Source organism: Pelodiscus sinensis, chromosome 18 (genome assembly GCF_052426305.1).
Source record: "Pelodiscus sinensis isolate ZL-2025 chromosome 18, ASM5242630v1, whole genome shotgun sequence".
Classification (NCBI taxonomy): Eukaryota; Metazoa; Chordata; order Testudines; family Trionychidae; genus Pelodiscus; species Pelodiscus sinensis.
In genome coordinates, this window is record NC_143069.1 from 12,211,144 (window position 1) to 12,217,033 (window position 5,890).

Below are 5,890 nucleotides of genomic sequence, written 5' to 3' on the forward strand. Positions count from 1 at the left end.
TTGATATGATGGGAGGTTTCTTGTATGGACCAGCAGCTCTGAATGAGATGGCCATTGAGATGTGCTCCCCAGACTACCAAAAATGCATTGGTTGTAATTTGCATCATGTGTTGAGGTTACTGGAAGGGTATGTCAGCTTACATGTTGGCAGGGATGGTCCATCATCTCCTCCAAAGCAGATGCAAGCCCTCCCAGCTTTCAGGAAGTCTCGGCATCTTTTTATAGCATAACTGTCTGGCTAACCATTCTCAGAGAGTAGTTACTAATGGTTCACAAACCTGCTGGAAGAGCATAAGAAGTGGGGTTCCACACTTAAAACTTTTCCGTTAAAAGCATTTACGGAAAAGAGCGTCTAAATTGGCACGGACGTTTTTCCGCAAAAGCACTTTTTGTGGAAAAGCATCCGTGGCCAATCTAGATACACTTTTGCGCAAAAAAGCCCCGATCTCCATTTTTGCGATTGGGGCTTTTTTGCACAAAACAAATCTGAGCTGTCTACACTGGCCCTTTTGTGCAAAAGCTTTTGCGCAAAAGGACTTTTGCCCGAATGGGAGCAGCATAGTATTTCCGCAAGAAGCACTGATTTCTTACATGAGATCGTCAGTGTTCTTGTGGAAATTCAAGTGGCCATTGTAGACAGCTAGCAAGTTTTTCCACAAAAGCAACTGCTTTTGCGCAAAAACTTGCCAGTCTAGACACAGCCCATAAGTTTACTCTTATGCCAATATGTAAATCATAGATGAAGACATTGAACAGAACTGGTCCCAAAACAGACCCCTGTGGAACCCCACTTCTTATGCTCTTCCAGCAGGTTTGTGAACCATTAGTAACTACTCTCTGAGAATGGTTAGCCAGCCAGTTATGCTATAAAAAGACGCCGAGACTTCCTGAAAGCATGTGTTCTATCCAGGTAGAAGGCCAGCGCTCGTCTGACATCGAGCGTATGTAGATGTGAATCTTCTGGTGAAGAGTGAGGTTTTGGATAGAATGTTGGCAGGCTTATGGGCTCGTTTTTCTGGAAAGGAGAGTTCACCTTTGGGAGGAAAGGAGGATGGACACGAAGCAGTAACCCCTGCTCAGAAAATAATGTGTACAGTGGGTCGGCAGATAGAGCTGCCAATTCACTAACTCGATGTGCTGAAGTGATTGCCAGCAGGAATGACACCTTCATCAGGAGCATGCGCAAGTCGCAAGTTGCTAACGGCTCAAAGGGGGGACGAGTTAGTGTGTCCAGTACTAAGGCCAAGTCCCACAGCTCTGGTGAAATTGTGTAGGTCACATACAGGTTCCCAAGCCCCTTTAGGAATCTTTTAGTGAGCAGATGAGCGAACAGGAAATGACTGTCAATGGGAAGACAGAAGGCAGAGATTGCTGCCAGTGAACTTTCAGTGAAGCAATTGTCAACCCCCCCATTTTTAGGTGGAGGATGTAGTCCAGGACTTGCTGCACCAGTAAAGATAGAGGGTCAAGATTCCTCTCCACACAGAACGATTGGAACTGATACTACTTGTAGAGGTAGGTCTTGCGAGTGGTCTGGCATCTGTTGTTTATCAGCACGTCTCACTGCCTGAGAGCAGGTCATTTCTGGCAGTTGGAGCCAGTTAGGAGCCATGCCGTGAGGTGCATGCAATCGATGCCCGGATGCACCATCGTACTGTGCTGTTGAGACAGCAAGTTGGACAGCAGCGGTAGTCATCGTGGCTGAGCGACCAACCTTTTTGACAATTGTATCAGCCAAGTCTGTCGGGGCCAAAAGGGTGCTATGAAAATCACTGTCACACCCTCCATCGCTATCTTCTCCAGCGCCCTCAGAATGAGAGGAAGAGGAGGAATAGCGTAGAGTAATTGGTGACGACTCGAGTCGAGTAGGAAAGCATCTCCCAAAGAGCTCATGCCGATGCCCGCCCACGAACAGTAACCATTTCACTTTTTGTTGAGGTGAGAGGCAAAGAGGTCTATACTTGGGAACCCCCAGAGATGGAAAAGATCGCAAACATCTTTGTTGTGTAACTCCCACTTGTGTTGGGGAAGGAAGTGCCTACTGAGGGCATCGGCGATGCCATTGTCCTTGCCGGGAAGGTATGATGAGGTAAGGGTTATACCATGCCGAATTGCCCAGTTCCACAGTCGTATAGCCTCCGCACAAAGGGGATGTGAGCGTGCACCACCTTGCTGTTGATATAGTACATCATGCATATATTATCGGTGAGAATGTGAACCGTAAGACCTCGGATCATATGGAGGAAGTGCCTTCAGGCATTGAATACAGCTTGCAACTCAAGGAATTTTATGTGCTGTAGGGATTCCTGGGGCGTCAAGAGCCCTTGACCTTGATGTTCTTGCAGATGGGCACCCCCACCAATCAAGGAATCATCCATTGTGATCTGCACTGAGGGCTTTTGCCCGTGGAAGGAGACCCCTGCTAGCAGATTTTTGGGGCTGTCCCACTATGTTAGCGAAGTCCTGACATGTTTGGGAATTGATACTGTTTTGTTCGTGCTGTGTACACCCGGCGTGTAAACAGTGAAAAGCCAGTGCTGGAGACTGCACAGGTGGAGTCTTGCATGTGACACCACATATGTGGTGGCTACCATATGCTTGAGCAGCTGCAGGCAGGTAAGTATGCGGGATCTGGGAGCAATTGACACAGTGCGAAGCAAATCCAGAATCAACTTGAATCTTGCTGTGGGTAAGTATACTCTTGCGCTCCATGCATCAAGCCTCACGCTGATGAATTCCAGGTGGTGACTCGGCGTCAGGGACGACTTGTCAAAGTTGATTATGAGACTCGAAGCATTGAATACCATCGAGGTAGTGGCAACAGCCCGGGCAGCTTCGTCAAAGGTAGGGGCCTTTAATAGGCAGTCATCGAGATACGGGAAAATCGTGATATCGAGATGGTGAAGGTAAGCAGCCACCACTTCTAGGGTCTTGGAGAACACTTGCGGAACTGCTGAGAGGCCGAAGGGTAACACGGTATTGGTAATGTTCTGTGCCCACTACAAATCGAAGAAAGCGCCTGTAAGCCGGATGGATCATTATATGGAAATAGACATCCTTCAAGTCAAGGGACGCGAACCAATCCCCTTTGTCGAAAGCAGGGATGATAGAGGCCAACGTAACCATCCTGAATTTCTGTTTCCGCAAGTGACAGTTGAGTCAATGCAGGTCCAGGATAGGTCTCCAACCCCCTGACTTCTTCTGGGTGAGGAAGTACCGAGAGTAAAACCCTCTCTCCCAGAACTAAGCAGGTACCCTCTCCACTGCTCCTATTGCCAGTAGATGAGAAACCTCTTGTTGTAGAAGAGTCTTGTGAGAGGGGTCCCTGAAAAGGGATGGGGAAGGTGGAGAAGAGGGGGGAGAAATTGAGTTGAAAGGAATGGCATATCCTGCAGCGACTGTGTCATTGACCGAATGGTCGGTGGAAATCAAAGACCAACGGTGTTGATAAGGTCTCAACCGATGATGGAATAAATCATAACATCATAGAATTATAGAACCGTAGAGCTGGAAGAGACCTCAGAAGGTCATCAAGTCCAGCCTCCTGCTCTAGGTAGGACCAATTCCAACTAAATCAACCCGGCCAGGGCTTTGTCAAGCCGAGACTTAAACACCTCTAGGGATGGAGACTCCACTGCTTCCCTAGGTAACCCATTCCAGTGCTTCACTACCCTCCTAGTGAAATAGTTTTTCCTAATCCAACCTGGACCTCTCCCACCACAACTTGAGACGATTGCTCCTGGTTCTGCCATCTGTCACTACTGAGAACAGCCTCTCTCCATCCTCTTTGGAACCTCCCTTCAGGAAGCTGAAGGCTGGTATCAAATCCCCTCTAACTCTTTGCTTCTGCAGACTAAACAAACCCAACTCCCTTAGCCTCTCCTCGTAAGTCATATGCTCCAGACCCCTAATCATTTTGGTTGCCCTCCGCTGGACCCTCTCCAATGTGTCCACATCCTTTTTGTAGTGGGGGGCCCAGAACTGGACATAATACTCCAGAAGTGGCCTCACGAGAGCCGAATAAAGGGGAATAATGACATCTTTGGATCTGCTCCTCTTAATGCAACCTGTAGTGGGGCGGACTGGCCGCCCACTGAGCCGGAGGAGGAGGAACCCCTCCGGACGCCATGTTGGGCTGAGGCTAATCCCGCCCTGTCACCTGACCGGAAGCCAAGGGGCGGGCCCAGGGCTATAAAAGCCCAGGCAGCAGCCTCAGTCAGGGCTGAGCCTGCCAAGCGGCTAGAGGCCTCTCCGGGACTCCCAGCCTGGGGAGTGGGGACTGAGGCCTGGCCTGGGCCTTCTACCTGCCGGAGCCCAGAGGCAGACTACTGGCTCCCTGCCTGGGAAGCAGAGGCCCTGCACAGCCAGCCTACCTGCCCGGATGCAACGGCGGAGCCACAGGGCCAGCCCGAACCTGTGCCCCAGCGCCTGCCCCGGGACCGGGAGAAGCGGCCCTAGCCACGGCATCGGCTACCTCGACCGGAGGCGCCGCCGGGGATTTCCCTGGACCCTGACCGAGAGGCCTGCCTCAACCGCCCAACCCCGCCCGCACCTGGAGCCCAGCTGAGTCCCAGTGACCTGCAAGCGGCCACAGACTGGACCGGACCACCCCGGTGGGATGAGACTCTCCTGGACTCCCTGCCTCCACCGCTGGACACCCAGGCAGCCTACCCCTTCGTCACTACCACAGGCGATCCGCCTGTACCCCTCCTGAACAAGGAGCTCCCTACAAACTGAGTGGTTGTTGCCACGCCCTGAAGTGAGGGCCTGGCCCCTGCTTATAAACTGTGTTTATTTGTTGCCACGCCCTGAACTGAGGGCCTGGCCACGCCTTACAAACTGACAGTGGTGGTTTGTTACTGTCACACCCTGAACTAAGGGCTGGACTGCGCCCGGTGAACTAACGGGGCCGGCCTTAAAGGGGCAGTGCAGTGGGGCGGACTGGCCGCCCACTGAGCCAGAGGAGGAGGAACCCCTCTGGACAGGCAAACCGACTACACAACCTAATATACCATTAGCCTTCTTGGCTACTAGGGCACATTGTTGACTCATATCCAGCTTCTCATCCACTGTAACCCCCAGGTCCTTTTCTGCAGAACGACTACTTAACTGGTTGGTCCCCAGCTTGTAACTATGCTTGGGATTCTTCCGTCCCAAGTGCAGAACTTTGCACTTGTCCTTGTTGAACCTCATCAGATTTCTTGTGGTCCAATCCTCTAATTTGTCTAAGTCACTCTGGACCCTATCTCTGCCTTCAAGCGTATCTACCTCTCCCCCTAGCTTAGTGTCATCCTCAAACTTGCTGAGGGTGCAATCTATCCCCTCATCCAGGTCATTAATAAAGATATTGAACAAAACTGGTTCTAGAACCGAACCTTGGGGCACGCCACTATAAACTGACCGCCATCCTGACATCGAGCCATTGATCACTACCCGCCTTCTAGCCATCTTTCTATCCATCTTACTGTCCATTTATCCAATCCACATTCCCTTAACTTGCTGGCAAGAATATTGTGGGAGACCGTATCAAAAGCCTTGCTAAAGTCAAGGTATATCACATCCACTGACTTTCCCAGATCCACAGAGCCAGTTACCTCATCATAGAAGCTAATCAGATTGGTCAGGCATGACTTGCCCTTTGTGAATCCATGCTGACTATTCCTAATCACTTTCCTCTCTTCCAAATGCCTCAAAGTGGATTCCTTAAGGATCCCTTCCATGATTTTACAGGAACCGAGGTAAGACGGACCAGCCTATAGTTCCCTGGATCGTCCTTCACTTTTTTGAATATGAGCACTACATTTGCCTTTTTCCAATCATTCGGGATTTCTCCCGATTGCCACGACTTTTCAAAGATAATTGCCAAAGGCTCCTCAATGACATTTGCCAA